Source organism: Callospermophilus lateralis, chromosome 12 (assembly GCF_048772815.1).
Source record: "Callospermophilus lateralis isolate mCalLat2 chromosome 12, mCalLat2.hap1, whole genome shotgun sequence".
In the NCBI taxonomy this organism is placed as follows: Eukaryota; Metazoa; Chordata; class Mammalia; order Rodentia; family Sciuridae; genus Callospermophilus; species Callospermophilus lateralis.
In genome coordinates this window covers 71,552,212-71,572,823 of record NC_135316.1, presented here as the reverse complement: position 1 = coordinate 71,572,823, position 20,612 = coordinate 71,552,212, and the positions used below count along the sequence as shown (strand labels likewise).

The 20,612-nt window shown below is 36.9% G+C and overlaps 2 pseudogenes; both read left to right on the top strand.

Annotated features, from left to right (window-relative positions):
• Nucleotides 1-12,114: 12,114 nt before the first annotated feature.
• On the top strand, nucleotides 12,115-15,420 carry LOC143411442 (thyroid receptor-interacting protein 11 pseudogene; annotated as a pseudogene).
• Nucleotides 15,421-17,958: 2,538 nt separating this feature from the next.
• Nucleotides 17,959-19,205, top strand: LOC143411616 (serine/threonine-protein kinase Nek7 pseudogene; annotated as a pseudogene).
• The last annotated feature ends 1,407 nt before the right edge of the window (nucleotides 19,206-20,612 follow it).

The following is a 20,612-nucleotide window of genomic DNA, read 5'->3' as shown; positions in this document are numbered from 1 at the left end:
TGGATGTTTGATATTGTGTTACAATATCATAATCACATCAGTTACTAAATCTTGTTGGAGTTCATGCTGAATATTTCTAATACAACACTCTCTAGTGGTATCACATCCATCCAGGCCACTCTGTTCTCTCATGTGGATAATTGCAATACTCTTATCTCTGTCTTCATCTCACCCCTTCTTCCAATTCCTTGTTCACACTGTGGCCAAGAGATTCAATTGTGTGGCCTGAATGAGCTCTTTGGTAATGGAGCCCTGATCTAGAGCACTCGGCTGATCACTCTTCAAAGCCTTCCCATTGTCCTGGGAATGAAGTTCTAAGTCTTCTACCCCTCTCTCATGGATCTTCACCAGGCTCAGTCCCACCTCTAGTCTTATTTCTTGGCTCTTTTCTGAAATAACCCCTGTTCCAAACACTCTGAGTATCTTTAAGTTACTCAAATTGCCCCAGGCACTGGATTCCCAGAAATTTTCACCCCTCAAATTTGATCAGACACCAGGTATAGTGACTCTGTCTCCTGAGTACTTTTCTTTCATTTCCATACTGTTGCCACTCTGGCTTTCACCATGTCTCTCTCTGTGATAACCTCCTCAGTGACCTCTTCTTGATCCCAGCTCCTTTCAATTCTTTTTCTACCCTGCCAGCAGAATGACATTGCAGCAACAAAATTTTATCCTATTTTTTTTCCTTAACACAATAATGACATGTATTGACTTTTTGGACAGAAATAAATGCCTTTGCTGGTACGGTCCTTCCTGCCCCACTAGATCTATAGTTTCATTTTTTACCACTCCTTCATATAACCCATTTGCCAAACTGACCTCACACAGTTCTCTAAACAACATGTATCTTTTTCTACCTCTTTTCTTCATGGAGCATCTTCGGTGGCCAGGCTTACGTTATTCCTCCATTCATCTATCATCAGTCAGCTCAATGTCATTTTCACCCAGTTTCATTCAAACAACTACTTTTTGTCCTCCTGATATTGTCTATGTCACACATTCAATTTTCCAGGTGGACCACACACTTCTAGGGTTGTTTATACATTTTTAGATTTTCTACAATAGTCACTGATTATTTTTATATTCTAATAAAATAAAAGGATTGTGAGGAGTCACCTATTGAAGGAGGCAGTGGTATATAGGTACATAAAAGCAAGGTGTAGAGGGATAAATTGGGCCACAAGATGGATGGTTTTGTATCTGTTTCAAACATCTGAGGGGCTTTCATGGAGAAGGGCCGAGATAGCCATATGATGGAAATCACATGGAAGGAGATTTCCTTTGCTATAGGAAAGCTGAACAGAGTTGTTTGAAGAATAAATGGGCTGCTGGATCAGGACAAAATAAATGAATTAGGGGCTGGAATTGTGGCTCAGCGGTAGAGTGCTCATCTTGAATGCATGAAGTATCGGTTTCAATCCTCAGCACCATATAAATTTAAAATAAAGATATTGTGTCCAACTAGAACTAAAAAATAAACATTTTTTTTTAAAAGAAATAAATGAATCACCTCTGTGTCTGTTTAGAGACAGGACCATTCTCCCAACTAGAATAGAATTTTTGTTGAAAGGTAGACATCCACTTGGCCTGACCAGGGCAGATGGCCTGTGAGGTCCCAGTATTCTTTGCTTTTCACCACTCTTTTCTGGGATAAAGTAAGGGATTCTCTGCACTTATCCCCTAAAACAGATTGACATAATATTATTCAGAGTATTCCAGTATAGCTAGAAGAGCATAAACCTTAGAATTAAGGCTTAGGCTTATTTTTTATCTTTTGTCAGGAGTGTTTGATAGAACCCTTTTCCTTCTTCATATTATTTTTTTCCTTATCTGTTTTCTTATCAGGATTCCATTTCTGGTACAATACATAGAACACTGTAGTAGTAAATGAATTATTTTTCTGTTTCCTATGACACTTGTATCACTCTATCCTGTGTTAAATTCCGTGTTATTTTGGATGATCTACCCATTTAGAATGTGAGGTAAGTCTTAACTTTTGTATAAACTCTGCAGCCTTATATCTACCTTTAGCAAGGATTTCATAGTGATTATTAAACTGAGTTAGATTGAGACAACAGACTATACTAATCCACTTTACAATCAATAATCCACCAGAGGAATTAAGATAGATAAAACAAACAGAAAACCATGAACATGGAACCATAGTCTACTCTGACTTACATTAAAGTTGTTTCTAAAATGTGACAAGTACTGGCAAGTTACAGGGTGGGAAGATGGATAGTGCTACAGGGAATTTGGAACAACATCACGGGGTATTCTCCTATATCCTGAGTTAGCCTCAAGTGGTCCTCAGAAAAATATGACAGGCAGCCTTTCTGGGATGTAGGAAATATAGCAAACCCTAAGAATTCAGCCCATTATTAATGTTGGCCAGGAATGGCACACAGTATGAATAAGTAAATACCAGAATTCACAAAGCAAGAATGCCTGTCTCTTTTATAGGTACCTTATAATGGAATTGTCTGACAAAGGGAAAGAAAGAAGCAACCAGATTTCTTTTTTTTAATTTTAATATTTGTTTTTTAGTTACAATTGGCACAATACCTTTATTTCACTTATTTATTTTTATGTGATGCTGAGGATCGAACCAAAGTCTTGCACATGCGAAGTGAGCGCTGTACTGCTGAGCCACAACCCCAGCCCAGCAACCAGATTTCTTAAAAGTAGTGGGAGAGGGGTTGGTTGCTCTTGACTTATAGGATTTTTTTCCCCTCTGTGGGTAGCAAAACTGCTCATCTGTCCCTTGGGCTTTATGACAAGTATCCCAGAGTATCTATTTGAGATCTATTGATCTGTATATCATCCAACTTCTCCAAGAAAAACTATATCCTGTTTGAAGTAAAAAAGAAAAAATAAAGTGCTCATCTTTTTAGAGGTAGAAAGAGGTCAGAGGGAGAGAATAGTGGAAATAGGCTAAAGGAAATGTGTTTGGATAGGGAGTGAGATATCTTGCAGCTTAGGAGCAAAATGGCCAATTGGCAAAGGAAGATTTTCCTCAAAAATCAAATGGAAACCCTTGACTAATCTGCATCCAGCCCTGTTGGCTGGCCTTCTGCAGCAGCTGAGGTGGGAGATGGTGACAATTCTATGCAGGTCCTGGGTGGAGGAAAGGCATTCCCGTGGTGTGTCATATCTGCATTAAATAACCACAAAATTTTCCTGTGCAACATCATTTAAATCACTTTGGATCATTCTAAGCTCAACCATATAAAATGTTAAAGAACAAGACCAAAGGGAATAGTGTAAAACTTCATCCAACCATTTTTCAAAAGGATTTATTCTTCACTTTTTTAAAATACTTTTTTAGTTGTAGTTGGACACAATATCTTTATTTTATTTTTATGTGGTGCTGAAGATTGAACACAGGGCATTGCCCATGCTAGGTGAGCGCTCTAGCTCTGAGTCACAACCCCAGCCCCTGTTCACTTTTGATTAGGGCTGACTGTGAACATCAAGATCCACATTCAAAATCTAAATAGGGACTTCTGTGAGGAATAATAATAAAGAGGAGACAAAGAGACAAGGTGCAGAGGAAGGAAAGATGGCAGAGTGGGTCCTTGTCCAAGCGGCCACATTTATTTATACCAATAGTTTACATTAGGTCATTAGTACCATAACCATATTATTGTTTAGAGTATCAGTAAGGTTGCTTATTGTGCAGTTACATTGTATAGTTACAAAATGTAATGTTAGGAGCTTTGTGTAGTTCTCAAGAAAGTCCGTTGTCTGAAATTACTGTTAGGCAGATTCAGAGCACCTGAGCCTGGTGAAATATTGCAGTTATCAAACGAGTTCCTTTATTCCCAGGAGTTATGTGTCTAAGATTAAGGTGAAAGCTGATAAGACTCTAGTATTGAGGGCATTACCATAGCAACCAGGCATCCTATGTCTTTGCATAGAAACTTTTCCAGACACCAAGAATGCCACCACCATGAAATAATCAGGGACCCCAATTCCAAACACAGAACTCCTATAGATTTCTTCATATTTTCATTGAAGAACTGATTTTCTTACCTTTTTTCCACCAAGTTCTACAGACTGGGCTGTATCTCTCTGCTTCTGAGGCTGTCACCTAATATCAGGATTTATAGTTGCTGAAACTTGCTTCAATAATTCACAAAGAATAGAATCCATCTTGTGCTCTCCCTTTTCACAGTTGGTTCAGTGACACAAACAGATGAAAAAACATACTTTCTGCCAGTGAAATAAATAGACTGGACTCAGAGACACCCTAGGAGGAATAAGATTGAATGAGTTACCACTGCTACCTGTGCTCCCAACCGTGCACAACTAGATCAGATCAGAAGCAGAGCCTGCTGTGTGGTGTAGTCTGGGCTGTAGTATCCTGGGGCTGTAGGAAACCTGCCTTCTACAGGCTTTGTTTTTCATTTTAAGGACAAAATGCAATTTAGAATTTGTGTATTTACAATTTATAACATGTGACATTTGTTTGCTAATTATGGTAGCAACTTGTTGCACATTATGTATACAATGCTGCAGAAGAAGGTGTCCTTTATTTCCCAGTAGCATCTGACAATAGGGCACGAGTAAAGCTTGCAAATCTTGGTATCCAGAAGAAATGGCCTCCTGAGGCCAAGCTGTGGCTTTGGGTTTCTTTAATAGTATGTATGGGAAGTTCTGTGTCAGACTCCTATCCCCAGTTTCACCTCAGCCCAAGGAGGGGCCTGGAACCTGTTAGGCCTTACAGTGTCCTGACTCTGTTGATAGATTCCATTCATTAAAATTCAGCAGCAGAGGCAAATGCCTCCTTCCTGCAGCCAGCTCCTCTCCCTGAGCAAACACTCTCCCTCAAAGGCTGTGAAGACCACCATGTCCACAGCCAATTTCAACACTTGGTTCCTCCCTGAAACCAATAACTGGGCCCACACCATATGGTGAATATATGCGTCTGGATAAAGAATGTAAATATTATCAAAATGACCATACTACCAAGAGCCCTATACAGATTTAATGCAATTCTGATCAAAATCCAATGGCATTCGTCATAGAGATAGCAAAAGCAATCATGAAATTCATCTGGAAAAAATAAGAGACCCAGAATATCTAAAGCAACTCTTAACAGGAAGAGTGAAGCAGGTGGCATCACTATACCAGACCTGAAACTATACTACAGAGCAATAGTAACAAAAACAGCACCAAAACAGACTGGTAGACCAATGATACAGAATAGAGGACACAGAGACTAACCCCCCCAAACAACAATTATCTGATATTAGACAAAGTGGCTAAAAACAGCATTGGAGAAAAGATAGCATCTTCAACTAATGGTGCTGGGAAAACTGGAAATCCATATGCAAAAAAAATGAGATGAAATCTCTATCTCTCACCATGCACAAAACTCAACTCAAAGTGGATCATGATCCAGGAATTAAACCAGAGATTCTGTCTAATAGAAGAAAAAATAGTCCCTAATCTGCATCATGTGGGATTAGGCCCCAACTTCCTTAATAAAATTTCTATAGCACAAAAATTAAAACCAAGAATCAATAAATGGGATGGAATCAAACTAAAAAGTTTCCTCTCAGTAAAAGAAACAATCTATAAGATGAATAGACAGCCTACACCCTGGGAGCAAATTTTTACCCCCCACACATCAGATAGAGCTCTAATCTCTAACGTATATAAAGAACACAAAAAGCTAAACAGCAAAAAAACAAATAACCCAGTCAACAAATGGGCCAAGGACCTGAAGAGACGCTTCTCAGAAGAGGATATACTGTTAATCAACAAATATATGAAAAAATGTTCATCATCTATCGCAATTAGAGAAATGCAAATCAAAACTACTCTAAGATATCATCTCACTCCAGTCAGAATAGCAGCTATTATGAAGACAAACAACAAGTGTTGGCAAGGATGTGGGGGAAAAGGTACACTCACACATTGTTGGTGGGACTGCAAATTGGTGCAGTCAATTTGGAAAGCAGTATGGAGATTCCTTGGAAATCTGGAAATGGAACCATCATTTGACCCAGCTCTCTTTCTCCTTGATTTATACCCCAAAGACTTAAAATCAGCATACTACAGGGACAAAGCCACATCAATGTTTATAGCAGCACAATGCACAATAGCTAAACTGTGGAGCCAACCTAGATGCCCTTCAGTGGATAAATGGAGAAAAAAAAAGTGCATATACACACAATGGAATTTTACTCAGCAATAAAAGAGAATAAAATCATGGCATTTGCAGGTAAATGCATGGCGTTGGAGAAGATAATGCTAAGTGAAGTTAGCCAATCTCCAAAAATCAACTGCCAAATATTTTCTCTGATATAAGGAGGCTGACTCATAGTGAGGTAGGGAGAGGGAGCATGAGAGGAATTGGTGAAGAAAGGCAGAAAGGTGGGAGGGTAAAGGAGGAGGAAGGGGATTAGCAAGGATGGTGGAATGTGATAGACATCATCATCCAAATTAAGTGTACAAAGACATGAATCGGTCATGTCAACATACTGTATATACAACCAGAGATATGTAAAATTGTGCTGTACACATGTAATGAGAATTGTAACACATTCTGCTGTCATTTTTTTTTTAAATCAAAGAAAAAAAAGTGCTCTCTCTGGCAACAACACTGTTTTAGCCCTTTCCTCACAAAGGTGAACTCTCTTGGTGTTTAGACTATCATGGCTCCAGAAGCAAGGGGTAGTATAGGACCCATGGCAGGATCTGCAGGAGGCAGCTGGCTCCCCAGGGTTTTGCCACACACACATACATCCAAGTCTCCAACTGCATACTTTCCCCACACCATGGCCCAAACATTAATCCTCCAGTGGTGGGAAAACTAATGTCCAAGACTGTTTCCTTTTCCTTCCTTCCTTCCTTCCTTCCTTCCTTCCTTCCTTCCTTCCTTCCTTCCTTCCTTTCCTCTTTCCTTCTTTCCTATCTACTATTCTCTAGGTGATATAGAAAAATAATCACTTTTATGAATCTGTGGCCTCTTTGGACCTTTATATTCTGCATTTCAATAACAAAAACAGACAGGAAGAAAGAAATACAGGATTGGGTAAGACAGACAGAGCTTTGATTATTTTCCAACCAATGATTAGTTGTATAATAATGAACATGTCTATATCTTCTATGAGCTTTCCTTTCTTATAAAAAGGTGCCAAGGACATGCACTGGAGAAAAGATAGCCTCTTCAACAAATGGTGCTAGGAAAACTGGAAATCCTTATGCAACAAAATGAATTGAACCCCCCTCTCTCAATAGGCCCTAATCTTTATCATGTGGAATTAGGCCCCAACTTCTTAATAAGACTCCTATAGCACAAGAATTAAAATCATGTATCAATAAATGGGATGGACTCAAACTAAAATTTCTTCTCAGCAAAAAAAAAAAAAAAAAAATCTGTAAGATGAATAGACAGCCTACATCTTGGAAGCAAATCTTTACCCTTCAAACATCAGATAGAACAGTAATCTCTAGGGTATGTAAAGAAGTCAAAAAGCTAAACACCAAAAAAAAAAAAAAAAAACCCCAAAAAACAAATAGGCCAAGGACCTGAAGAGACACTTCTCAGAAAATGATATACTATCAAATCAACAAATATATGAAAAAATGTTCATCATCTATCGCAATTAGAGAAATGCAAATCAAAACCACTCTATGACTTCATCTCACTCCAGTCAGAATGTCAACTATTATGCATACAAACAACAATAAGTGTTGTTGAGGATGTGGGGAAAAAGGTACACTAATATATTGCTGGCGGAACTGCAAATTGCTGCAGCGAATATGGAAAACAGTAGGGACATTTTTGAAAAATTGGGAATGAAGCCACCATTTGCCCCAGCTATCCCTCTCCTTGGTCTATACCCAAAGGACTTAAAATCAGCATACTACAGGGACACAGCCACATCAATGTTTATAGCAGCCCAATTCACAACAGCTAAATTGTGGAAACAACCTAGATGTCCTTCAGTAGATGAATGGATAAAGAAAATGTGTATATATACACAACAGAATTTTATTCAGCCTTAAACAAGAATGAAATTATGGCATTTGCTAGTAAATAGATGAAGCTGGACAATATCATAGTAAGTGAAATAAGCCAATTCCAAGGAACCAAAAGCTGAATGTTTTCTGATATGTGGATGCTAACCCACAGTAAGGGAGAAGGGTAAGGAAGCACAGAGGAACTTTGGATTAGACAGAGGGGAGTGAGGTGAGGTAGGAAGGATAGTAGAAGGAATCAGACATTATTATCATATGTGCTATATGATTACATGACTGGTGTAATTCTACATAATGTACAACCAGAAGAACGAGAAGTTATACTCCACTTATGTGTGATGTTCAAAATGCATTCTATTGTCATGTATAACTACTTAGAACAAATAAAAAAATAAAAAATAAATTTAAAAAATTCTTTATGTCAGAATCACAGCAAATAATCAGTTCCTAAAATAATCTAAATTATTTATTAATAAATAAATAAATAATTTAACTTATTTATTAAGTAATCTAAAATAATCTCTAAAATACATTTGTGATCTACTTCACAGTGTTACTGTGGCTCACTCTAAAGTCTCAATAAATACGAACTCTTAGAATTATGATTTTTTTTCCTTGTTTTTTGTTGTTGTGCTGATGGTGGTTTGTGGTACTAATGATAGAACTGAAGAATGCTCTACTAGTAAGCTACATTCCCATCTCCATTTTCCTTTTTCCTTTTTTCTGGAACATGGACTCCTAGTGACTCAGCCTCCTAAGTATAATTTGTCTTTTTGAAGAATATTCTCTCTGTTTTTGAAGATGTTGTAGAAAGAACATACATGATAATGAAAATATCCTCAAAATTTATTTTCCCATGTAGAATATATTTAGTTTCAACTTAAAATATTCACTATCCTAAACCAAATTTTATTCTCAGTGTCATATTCTATTCACTATTCCATAAGGTCCAGGATGAGCAAGTAGGAATATGTTATGAAATGGCAGTAAGAGTTCCATGTTCCAGCATATGCTGAAGTGTACCTGTGTATGTCAATGTGATCTTTCAGATTAGTAGAATGAGTTTAATATGAGTGAGCAATACAATATGACTACTGTACAAAGCACTTCTCAACTTAGGCTGTATTATTATAAAGCGGCCTCCCCATTACAAAACAGAATGGGACTCTTTTATAAGCAGCCAATCGGGCTATTCTTCAACTATCATTTGTTATTATTCATCTTCTATAGGATTATGTTTTGGCAGAATATATCCAAAGAGATGTGAGTAGGATGGTGAAAGTGCTTGAACTTAAGCCACATAAGTTATGAGAGAAGAACCAGGAATAATTAACCAAGAGAAACAGTGCTTGATTTGGACATGGCTAAATATCTCCAGCTCTTTGAAACTCAACCATAGCTACTTTGTCAAAAATATAATTAAATATATTATTTATGATGTTTCATAATCTATTTTTTTCTCTAACTCATTCAATGAGTTCATACTATTGGTTATTTGTATTTTTATAAATTCTTTTTCCATATGTATATATACTTGACTTTCATATTTTATTTGTGTCAATCTAGTGCCTACCCTAATGAAGAGTGCTATATTTTAAATTCAGATTCAAAGAATGAATGAACTTTCAGAGTTTAGAGTTCTTGGACTTATTTCCCTAAATTGTGATGTGTGTATTAGAAATTACATAGTTTATACCATATAATACACATTTTCCTTAATAACCTGGGATAAATAAACCATATTCCTGTGGTTGGCTAATTATTATATTTTATTTAATGTTATTTCTTTTTATTCTGCAAGTTTGGAGGTGTCTCTCTCTCTCTCTCTCTCTCTCTCTCTCTCTCTCTCTCTCTCTGTGTGTGTGTGTGTATTCTCACTGTGTGGATAGATTTGAAAAAATATATATTTATGTAATTTTACTTTTATTTAATTGCTTTCTTTTGCATTTGTTTATGATTTAGCCTTGTTTTGTTTTGACTTAGGTGGGATATAATTATATACAGGTTTGAACTGTTTTGATCTTACATTTGCTTGTTTGTTTCTATATTGGTTTTTGTCCTTAACCCTACTTCTTTAGTTTCTCTCCACCCCAATACCAAATTTTCATGCTCTCTCTCCTCTTTTGTATTTTAATTACTTTTAGTTATTTTCTTTTGTAATTCCTTCTTTATAGTCAACATCAGCTACCTATCTCCTGACTCTCTTTTGTTTACTTAACATATTTCAAACTTTTCTTGCCTTCCTACCCTATTTTCTCTATACTTAAGAAACTTTAATTTAACTGACTAATAGAATTAGATAGTTAATGTAATTCATACCCCATTCATGTTGTTGTGATTATTGATAGAATACACGACATAGTAGACACCTGCTGTTTAATTCTTGATTGAGTTCGTGATTTTTTATTTTTGGTATTGATGGTACTGATGCTCACCTCAACATTCCTATATAGGTGGCAATTATTGCTATAGATGTCAAAGTGGACAGCAGACACTGTACATCTGTTGCTAACAGTAGTGCTATTCCTGGCTCCCACTTGCTGTAAGAGGGGCTGGGAAGTGATCGGGACATTTCAAGATCATAGAGTCGAGATCTCACTGTGGAGCAATACTCACAATTCTGCCAAGTAAGTAACAGCAAATCTCACTCCACACATGATGATCTAGCCCCACCTGATCCTTCAGATTACTTCAAGGGCAGAGAATTGGGGAAACAAAACTCTCAAACCAAAAAACAAAAACCAAAACCAAAAACAAAAAAACAGGTCTCAAGGAGAAACAATCAGAGGAGCATCTCAGGTTGCACATTGGATAGCTATTCATAAAGCAAAAAAGATAACTATCCACAAGAGGACTTAAAGGAGGAAGGAGAATCCATCTAAACTGATGCACAAGTCCAACCAAGACCTCTGAAGACATGAGGAAATAGGCCAAGAAATCTCCTCCAAAATTCAGAATCTCCCAACAAAGGATACCACAGATATGGAAGAAGATGAAATTTCAAAGATTATAAAAATGATTATTAAAACGTTAAACTAAAAGAAGATCTAAGCAATGAATGAAGAAAGCTAATATTGGAGATAAAAGATCACTTCAATAAAGAAATAGAAGTATTGAAAAGAAACCAGTCAGAACTCATGAAAATGAAAGACACAAATCACACTTCACAATAGCTCAACTGTGGAACCAACCCAGATGCCCTTAAATGGATGAATGGATTTTTTTTAAAAATGTGACATATATACACAATGGGATATTACTCAGCAATAAAGGAGAATAAATCATGGCATTTGCAGGTAAATGGATGGAATTAGAGAAGATAATGCTAAGTGAAGTTAGCCAATCCCAAAAAACCAAATGCCAAATGTTTCCTTTGATATAAGGAGGCTGATTCATAATGGGATGGGGAGAGGAAGCATATGAGGAATAAAGGACCTCTAGATTGGCCAGAGAGGGTGGGAAAAGAAGGGAGGGAGCGTGGGATTATAAATAATGGTGGAATATGATGATCATTATTATACAAAGTGCATACGTGACATTATTATACAAAGTACATGTATGTGCAAAAACTTTGTATAAAACCAGAGATGTGGAAAATTGTGCTCTATGTCTGTAATAAGAATAATACATTCTGCTGTCATATAATAAAAAAAACAAACAAACAAAAATTCCACTGGAAACCATCACCAACAGATTAGATTTCATAGAAAACTTGAGTCCTTGAGGACAGAACTTCAACTTCAGGCTTCCAAGACAGGGTAAAGGCTCTCAGATGGGGGTGCTCTGGCGGCCAGCATGGAGGTGGCAGGACCAGCTGGAGCTGGGGGAGTCACTAACTCTGAGGGAGAAGTCACCCAACCAGAGGGCTGAAAGTCCAGGGAGGGAGCAGAGGCCCCGCGGGGGTGACTGAGCCCCTGGTGGCAAGTCTCTAGTCAGAGTCCAGGACAGGCCTCTACCTTTAAGGCAGAGTGCCAAGGTGACAGGAACCCTGCACTCCCCGGAAATCCGAATGCTTTGGTCATAATTGATCCCTGCAACGCTCCAGGACATTCAGCTGGAAGGTGGATGGTCATAGAGCGGTTTTTAGAGCAGAGCTGAGGGCTCTCTGAAGCTCTAGCAATGTTTTCGTGGTTTAGAGGTCTAGGCTTCGGCTTGGGCCAGTCCTTGGGTCAGGTGGGAGACAGCTTGGCTTCCCCCACTGGCCAAGTCTCCAACTGCATCATAGATAGGCCTGTGGAGGTCTCCAAAGCTGTGGAAGACGGTTCACTTCGTTGTCGAAGAAAAAAAATTGAAACCACAGAATCAAGGTTGAGATCAGAGAATACAAGACTTAAAAAGTATTGTACTGATCTGGAAAAAAAGGATGAAGCATCACAGCTTCAGATAAACCTTCAATCTACAAGTTACCCAAATCAGCTGCAACAGAAAGAGGTAGACATCAGCCATCTTCAAGCAAGCCAGATGGCACTACAGGAGCAGGTGTTGAGCCTGCAGTCAGCTGCTCAATCAGTACCTTCAGGAGCGGGTGGTGTACCAGCAACCAGCGCACCTTGTTCATTTGGTTATGGATTCAGCCATCATTTGTCGCCTTTTTGTGATGATGCCAAGGACTTTAGTGACATAATTTCATCACAACAGGAAATAAACAGTTTGAAAAATGAAGTTTCAAGACTTGAGTGTGAAGTTGGCCATTGGAGGCGTAACACGCAGGCACAAGGAACAAATGATTCAGATCAAAGTGAAATCAGCAAACTACACCATACAATTAAGGTCCTGGAACAAAACCGAAATCAGGACATGGATCATCACCAACATGAAATGTCCGTTTTGCAGAATGCACATCAACAGAAACTGGCAGAGTTAAATCACCAGCATCAACAGGAGTCAAATGACTATGAAGGACGGATCGCAGAACTGGAAAAGCTGTTACATCAAGGTGACTCAGGAGTTAGTGTCACTGATGAGTCTCAAGTCTGGGAGATGCAAAACACTATTCAGGTTCTACAAACTGAAAAACTAGAGTCCACAAGAAGAATCAAAGAACTTGAGGATACAATCAAAGTCATAAAGAAAAAATTATCTTCTGCAGAACACGACAGAGATGTGCTGAAGAGAGAAAAGGAGCGGCTCAGTGTGGAAAAGAGACAGATAATTGAAGAGTGTGAAACCCTGAAAGTGGAATGTAGTAAATTGCAGCCTTCTCCGATGGAGCAGAGTGATCCTGCTGCAGAAAAGGGAACAATTTCTCCGCAGAGTTCATCAGTGGGAGAAGTGTTCAGACTCCAGCAAGCCCTGTCTGATGCTGAAAGAATGAGACTGAGTAGTTTAAGACAGGATACCAGCCTTGCTGAAGACAATCTGAAACTTCAAATGCATGTCCAAGTTTTAGAAAAAGAGAAGTCATTATTGAGTCAAGAAAAGGAAGAACTTCAGATATCACTTTGCAAACTGAGCTGGGAATATGAAGTCATTAAAAGTGCGGCTTCAACAGACATGAATTTGAATGTACAAATACATGACTTAACACTGAACTTGGAGGCTAAGGAGCAAGAGCTGTATGAGAGTATTAACGAAAAGGAAATGCTGATAGCTCAGTTAGAATATCTGTACAGTGAACACCGGGAAACCACAAAGCACATGAATTGGATAATAGATGAGCTATCAAAACAGAAAAATGAAGGAGATGGTCTAATCAAGAAGTTGAAACAAGATCTGAATGATGAGAAAAAGAGAGTTCATCGACTTGAGGAGGATAAAATGGAGATAACTAAAGCGTTGCATGTACAGAAAGACAAGTTAACTGAGAGTGCACTGAGCCTCTGTGGTTTGCATTTAACCAAGCAGAAGCTTGAAGTTAAAGTCAAAGATTTAGTAGGTCAGCTACGTCGTTCACAAAAAAGTAGTTTAAACATCCAGCAGGAAAACCTGGAACTTAAGGAGTACATTAGCCAAAAGGAAGAGGAACTATGTAGAGTTCAGAACCAGTTAAGACATGCTGTTAATGAAGACTCTAATTTTAAGGATGACTTGCTTAAAGAAGGGGAAGTCGAAATTACAAACTTGAAGCAAAATCTTGCAGAAGTAGAACAGCTCAATGAAAATTTAAAGAAAGTTGCTTTTGATCTGAAAATGGAAAATGACAAGTTGATTTCAGCATATGAAGATGTAAGGCATCAGTTGGAAGAATCTATTGCTGGTAACAACCAAATTTCTCTAGAAAAAGACACTATTATGGAGACGCTGAAAAGAGAGAAAGAACAGATACAAGCAGAACTGTGTCAGGCCAAAAAGAGACTGTTGGAAGAGGCAAACAATTACAGGCAGACTATTCAGGAACTCTCAAATGTATGTAATTGGAATACCTCTGCCTTACAGCTGGAACAGGAGCATGAAGTGCAACTCAGTCAAGAGAAAGACTTTGAAATAGCAGGACTCAAAAAGAATATTGAGCAAATGGCTACTGATCTAAAAGAAACTAAGGAAATATTGGCATCTTGTTTAGAAGAACAGAAGCAATTGATGCAACTTATAAATGAGAAAGAAGTTTTTATTGGCCAACTCAAACAAGAAAGTTCAGAACTGCAAAAGGATTTAGATAAGTGTTCTCAGGCCTTAAAACAAAATGAAACTTTAAGGCAGACCATAGAGGCAAAAGACCGAAGTCATAGCTCCACGAAAGAAGAAAACAGACATCTGCAAGAAGAATTGGAAAGACTTAGGGAACAGCGGAATCAAGTTGGAGCTGTGGCTGAGCCTCAAACCCTTGATAGTATCACAGAACTAGAATCTGAGGTATCTCAACTGAATGTCATCAAGAATCGTCTGGAAGAGGAAGTTACACATCATCAAAAGGTCATTGAAGATCAAAACCAGAGTCAAAAGCAACTACTTCAGTCTCTACAGGAGCAGAAGGAGGAAACAGATAAATTCAAATACCAGTATGAGCAGATGAAGGCTGCACATACCCAATTGTTTTTTAAAAAAGACAAGGAAATTAAGAATTTGCAGAAAACCATCGAACAAATAAAAGCCCAGGGGCATGAAGAGACACAGGACATTCAAACAGAGAATGCTGATAGTTTTCCAGAAACAAAAGTGAAAAGCCTTAATATAGAAAATGGGAGTGAAAACCATGCCATATGTAAAGCCAAAATGGAAAACTTTGTGAAAAGAATCAAAGGACGAATCCTTGAGATTCAACTTTGTAATTCAAAGAATGTATCTTTAACCAAACAGTTCAATCAGCTGTGTAAATATGAGGTTGAGAAACTCACTCAAATTATCCAGCAGAAAGACGTGGAGAGAGGAGCTCTTTGTGCTAGAATGTCTCCAGTTTCATACACCTAGGATGTCCTTGACCTCCAGCAGCAACTCCAGACTTCATTATGGAAAGAGAACAAGGATTATTTGGTAGTATACATTTAACTATTTCAATTGTTAAATTCAATTTTCTAGGTGTTAAATATAGCCATTTTGAATGGGAAGATTCAAAAGTGTCCCCAACATACCCTTGAGACCAGAGGAGCAAACTAGGCTTAATAGTTCTTTATCAGGACTTTTTGTTCAACATTGTCCAACTACTAAAACAAAATTACACTTGGAGGGCCCAGATATGAAATTTAGTGGTTCAATTCTAAGATTCTCTTTATCAAAATTCTTTAATCAAAACCGATCCATTTCACTATTTCAATTGGCTACAAAGTCACTTCAGGTTAAATTCAATTTTCTAGGTGTTAAATATGGCCATAAGGAAAATGATTTCTACACGTTAAATGTGAGTCAAACCAAAAGTCTTAATACATCAATCATTTCCAATGGAAAAGTTAATTTGTAAGAATGTATCATTAAAATCTGGACTGTTTATCTAAACGCTTCTCTGGGTTATCAAAAAAAGGATTTAAAATTAATCTTTTTATTTTTGTAAATTAAGATAAAAGATGAATCAAGAGTTTCCAGCTTGAGCTGGGTGAAAGTCGGAGAGGAGAGAAAGCAGATTATGTGGCAATTGCTTCTCTGACACCCGTAGTTTCTAGAACCATTAAGAACATTTTTATTAAAATTAATTTAGTATGAAACACATTTTTAAATACAAATTATATTATAATTAAATATAAATTAATATTATTACCTTTAATTTAAATTTATTTTAATAATTAATTTTATGATAGTTTTATTGCATTTATTTTAACTTTATTTTTTTTGATGTAGCACTTAAAATTTTATTTGTATTGCTTTTTAGTTTAATAAAATTAATTTATATTCAATTACAACATAATTTATATTTAAAAATTTATTAAATTTTATTTAAATTAATTTAATAAAATGTAAAGAAATGAATTTAAATAAAATTTAATATAAATCTGATTAATTAATATTCATTACATAATTTAATATTAATCTTCATACAATTAATTTTAATGAAAGTGTTCTTAGTGGTTTTGGAAGCTCCAGGTGTCAGAAAGTTATTTGTTGTATGATCTGCTTTTTCTCTTCTCCGATTTCACCTAGCTTGGGCTGGTAACTTTTGATTTATCTTTTTTCTTAATTTACAAAAATCAAAAAGAGATAAAATACCTGGTAGCTCGAAATATATATCATCTTTTCTTTCTTTTTTATTTCTTTTTTAAAAATTTTCTCTTTTTCAACTTTTTGGTTTTTTTACACACGATAATTAAAATACCTAACATAGAAAAGAAGGCAAGAGCACTAAAAGCTGCAAGAGAAAACCATCAGGTCTCATTTAAGAGCAAGCCACAAATGCTAACTTCTGGCTTCTGAACTCAGATCCTAAAGAAGAACAAGGCCCAGAATGAGATATTCAAAGAAAGCTCTTAAAGAGAAATTTTGTCAGTCAAGATTTCTAAATCCAGCAAAGCTCTTTCAAAATTGATGTAGAAAGAATTGCTTTACATGACATGGATAAGCTAAAAGAATTAATGATCACCCAAGAAGCACTACAAAGAATACTCAAAGATAAACTGCACAAAAATATACCCAAAAACTAACTCCCAAAGCTCCTAAATAGATGATGACCATGAGAAGAGCAACCAAGTAAATGAAAATTAAGACAGAATTAAATGTAGTAAACAAACCAAAATATCAGAAAATTACAAACGCATATTCACAATAACCCTGAATGCAACTGGCCTCAACTCCTCAGTTAAAATACACAGATTAATGGATTGTATCAAAAAACAAAATCCAACTAAATGTTCTTTGCAAGAACCCCTATCACCAGCAGACAGGTCATCCAAGTATAAAATTAATAAGGATTTTTCTGACTTAATACTATAAATCAAATATACCTAATAGACATCTACATACTATTTCATCCCAAAACAGCTGAAATGAATTTATCTTCTTCTCTGAAGCTCATGGAATCTTTTCCATTATTGATCATATTTTAAAATGAGTACAGCTTGCAAGACGATATTTATTGAGCTCTCCACAGCTGCACATTCTTTGATGTGCTTTGACATAAACATGTGTTTTTCCAATAGCAAACAAGTATAAAATAAATCAAAGTGTTGCTACAACTGCAGTTCCTAGAACCCATTATTTAAAATCCATTTTTTAAAAATTAAAATGTGACTCTATATTTTCAGAAACATGGGTTAATTATAAACCAAAATTTTCTTGCTATATTTCATGATATTCCCTGTAAAGTATATTTTTAATTTGTTACATTTCTGTTCCTCTCAACAATGCTATAAAGCTACATCACATTTTTCCTTAGAAATAAAATCATGGTGCAGGGTGGGTTCCTGAGCCTGCAGTGTCCGTGGGGGCGGCGCGGCGGGAGGTGGCCTATCGGCTCCTGCCCTCGCAGCCTCAGCCCCTGGCCCAGCGGGCCTCTCCACCGAGGTGCCCAGCAGAGCCGCGGGCTCACTGGGTGTCCCTTGAGAGGGGGAGAATGGAAAACTCTCAACTTCCTGAGTTCTGAAATTCCTATTGCTTCAGACAATGGATGAGCAATCACAAGGAATGTTCCTCAGTTTCAACCACAGAAGGCCTTACGACCGGATATGGGCTATAATACATTAGCCAACTTTCAAATAGAAAAGAAGATTGGTCGTGGACAATTTAGTGAAGTGTATAGAGCAGCCTGTCTGTTGGATGGAGTGGCAGTAGCTTTAAAAAAAATACAGATATTTGATTTAATGGATGCCAAAGCACGTGCTGATTGCATCCAAGAAATCGATCTCCTTAAGCAACTCAACCATCCAAATGTAATTAAATATTATGCATCATTCATTGAAGATAATGAACTAAACATAGTTTTGGAATTAGCAGATGCTGGTGATCTATCCAGAATGATAAAGCATTTTAAGAAACAGAAGAGGCTAATTCCTGAGAGAACCGTATGGAAGTACTTTGTTCAGCTGTGCAGTGCATTGGAACACATGCATTCTCGAGGAGTCATGCATAGAGATATAAAACCAGCTAATGTGTTCATTACAGCCACTGGCGTGGTAAAACTTGGAGATCTTGGGCTTGGTCGGTTTTTCAGCTCAAAAACCACAGCTGCACATTCTTTAGTGGGCACACCTTATGTCTCCTGAGAGAATACATGAAAATGGATACAACTTCAAATCTGACATCTGGTCTCTTGGCTGTCTATGAGATGGCTGCCCTACAGAGTCCTTTCTATGGTGACAAAATGAATCTGTACTCACTGTGTAAGAAGATAGAACAGTGTGACTACCCACCTCTTCCTTCAGATCACTATTCAGAGGACCTAGGACAGTTAGTCAATATGTGTATCAACCCGGATCCAGAGAAGCGACCAGATATCACCTATGTCTATGATGTGGCCAAGAGGATGCACGCATGCACTGCAAGCAGCTAAACACGCATAAGATCATGAAGAATATGAAGAAAATATTTAAAGTATTTTTGTGCAAATCATACCTCTCCCCTTTTTGTCTGGATATTAAGATTAGTATTTTCAGAGCTAATGTGCTTTGAATCCTTAACCAGTTTTCATGTAAGCTTCATTTTGTACCAGTCAAAATCACCTTTATGGAAACTCAGAATGTCTTCAGGATTATGAAAATGCATGTTAGGAAAGCAAATGAGTTTTTCGCCCCCATACCTAAAGGCTTTTAGAATTATGGCGTTTTCTGCCGATAGACTGAGTGCCAAATATTGGAAGAGCACTTGGCGCACATGAGGAGGGGTGTGAAACCTGATCAAAAGTATCTGAATATTTGACTTTTGCTTTTTAGTCATTTATGGATTTGAAATGAACAACATTGTGAACTTTTGTGATTTTTAACATTTGAAGTATGTGTCTTAGTTCTTAGAATTACATATCTGAAAGCTACAATGCTAATAAGTGTAAACAGACTTTGAGAAACATTTAAAACTCAGCTTTGACATTCAAAATGCAACTATTAAATGTGAAAAGATTTGGGGATGAAATGTGAGTCAGACACTGAAAAGTCTTTGTTTTGCTTTAATATCGCTGATATTCTCTGCATTTAAATGGTATAAATGAATCCGTTTAAAAAGTGGTTAAGGATTTGTTTGGTGTAAAGTTGCACCTTGCTCAAGGTTTTTGTTTTTAATATTTGTACATTTGAAACATATTTGAATAATTTTGCAGTACTAGATTTCTTTATAAATCTAAAGGCATTTTATCTCATTGTACACTATAATGTAAGCATATGTTTTGTTAAAGTCCTGACTGCTCCCCTTCAGAAATTTTTATATTCAAGTTATTTTCTTATTTAGAGTTCATTAGTGTTTGATTTTGAGAACATAATTCCCTTTTGAGAAATTTTCAGTATACCAACAATTTCTCAGATTGAAAACTTAAAAAATTTGGGCCACCTTGTATACACGTATTTTGTTAGAGGAAGAAAGGATGTGTATTATAATGTACCTGTGAATGTTGACATAGTTTTCATTTGACAATGTTATAATTTCTAACTGTTCAAGGAAATGAAAACTGGCCATTGTGACATTAATATTTCTGTTGAGAAACTTGAGCAGAGTACTGTAAGCATGAAGATGAGAGATGGTAATGCTTAATATAGTTCAAGGAAATGGGTAGAGTTTAGTAAATGCTGTTATGGAGATGTGTTTTCCCTGAATGTAGCAACCAGTTCTTTACAGAATTTTGACACCGAGTGGCAGTCACTCTTAAAGGACGCTGTGCATGCCACCACCAAGTCTTGGGTTGGATTATCTTGCCAACCTGAAAACCTTATGTTCAGGCAATACAACTGCTGGCTTCCCCCACCGTAGTTTTCTTTGGCTCATTTGAATACTTTCAGCTAACTTGTAAAGTTCCAAACTATATACAGGGCAAACAGTATACATCTTTCAATTTAATAGGTTGCACATATCTGAAGGGTAGTGTTTTCTAGGAATAGGCAAAGGAAACCTGGTTGGTGTTTTTAATGAGGGCTGGATGCATTGTATTTCCCAGATTCTGATGACTCAAAACATTTACACTGTGCATCAATAGGTTTATCCCCAGAAGCCTGAACAGGTGGGGTTTTATTGACCATTAGTGTCACTGTTGTTTTAATATAACATAATCAACTAAGAAATCTCTCTGGTTGGAAGAGATCCTCTTCCTTGCAGTCTTGAACACATGAATGTAAAGT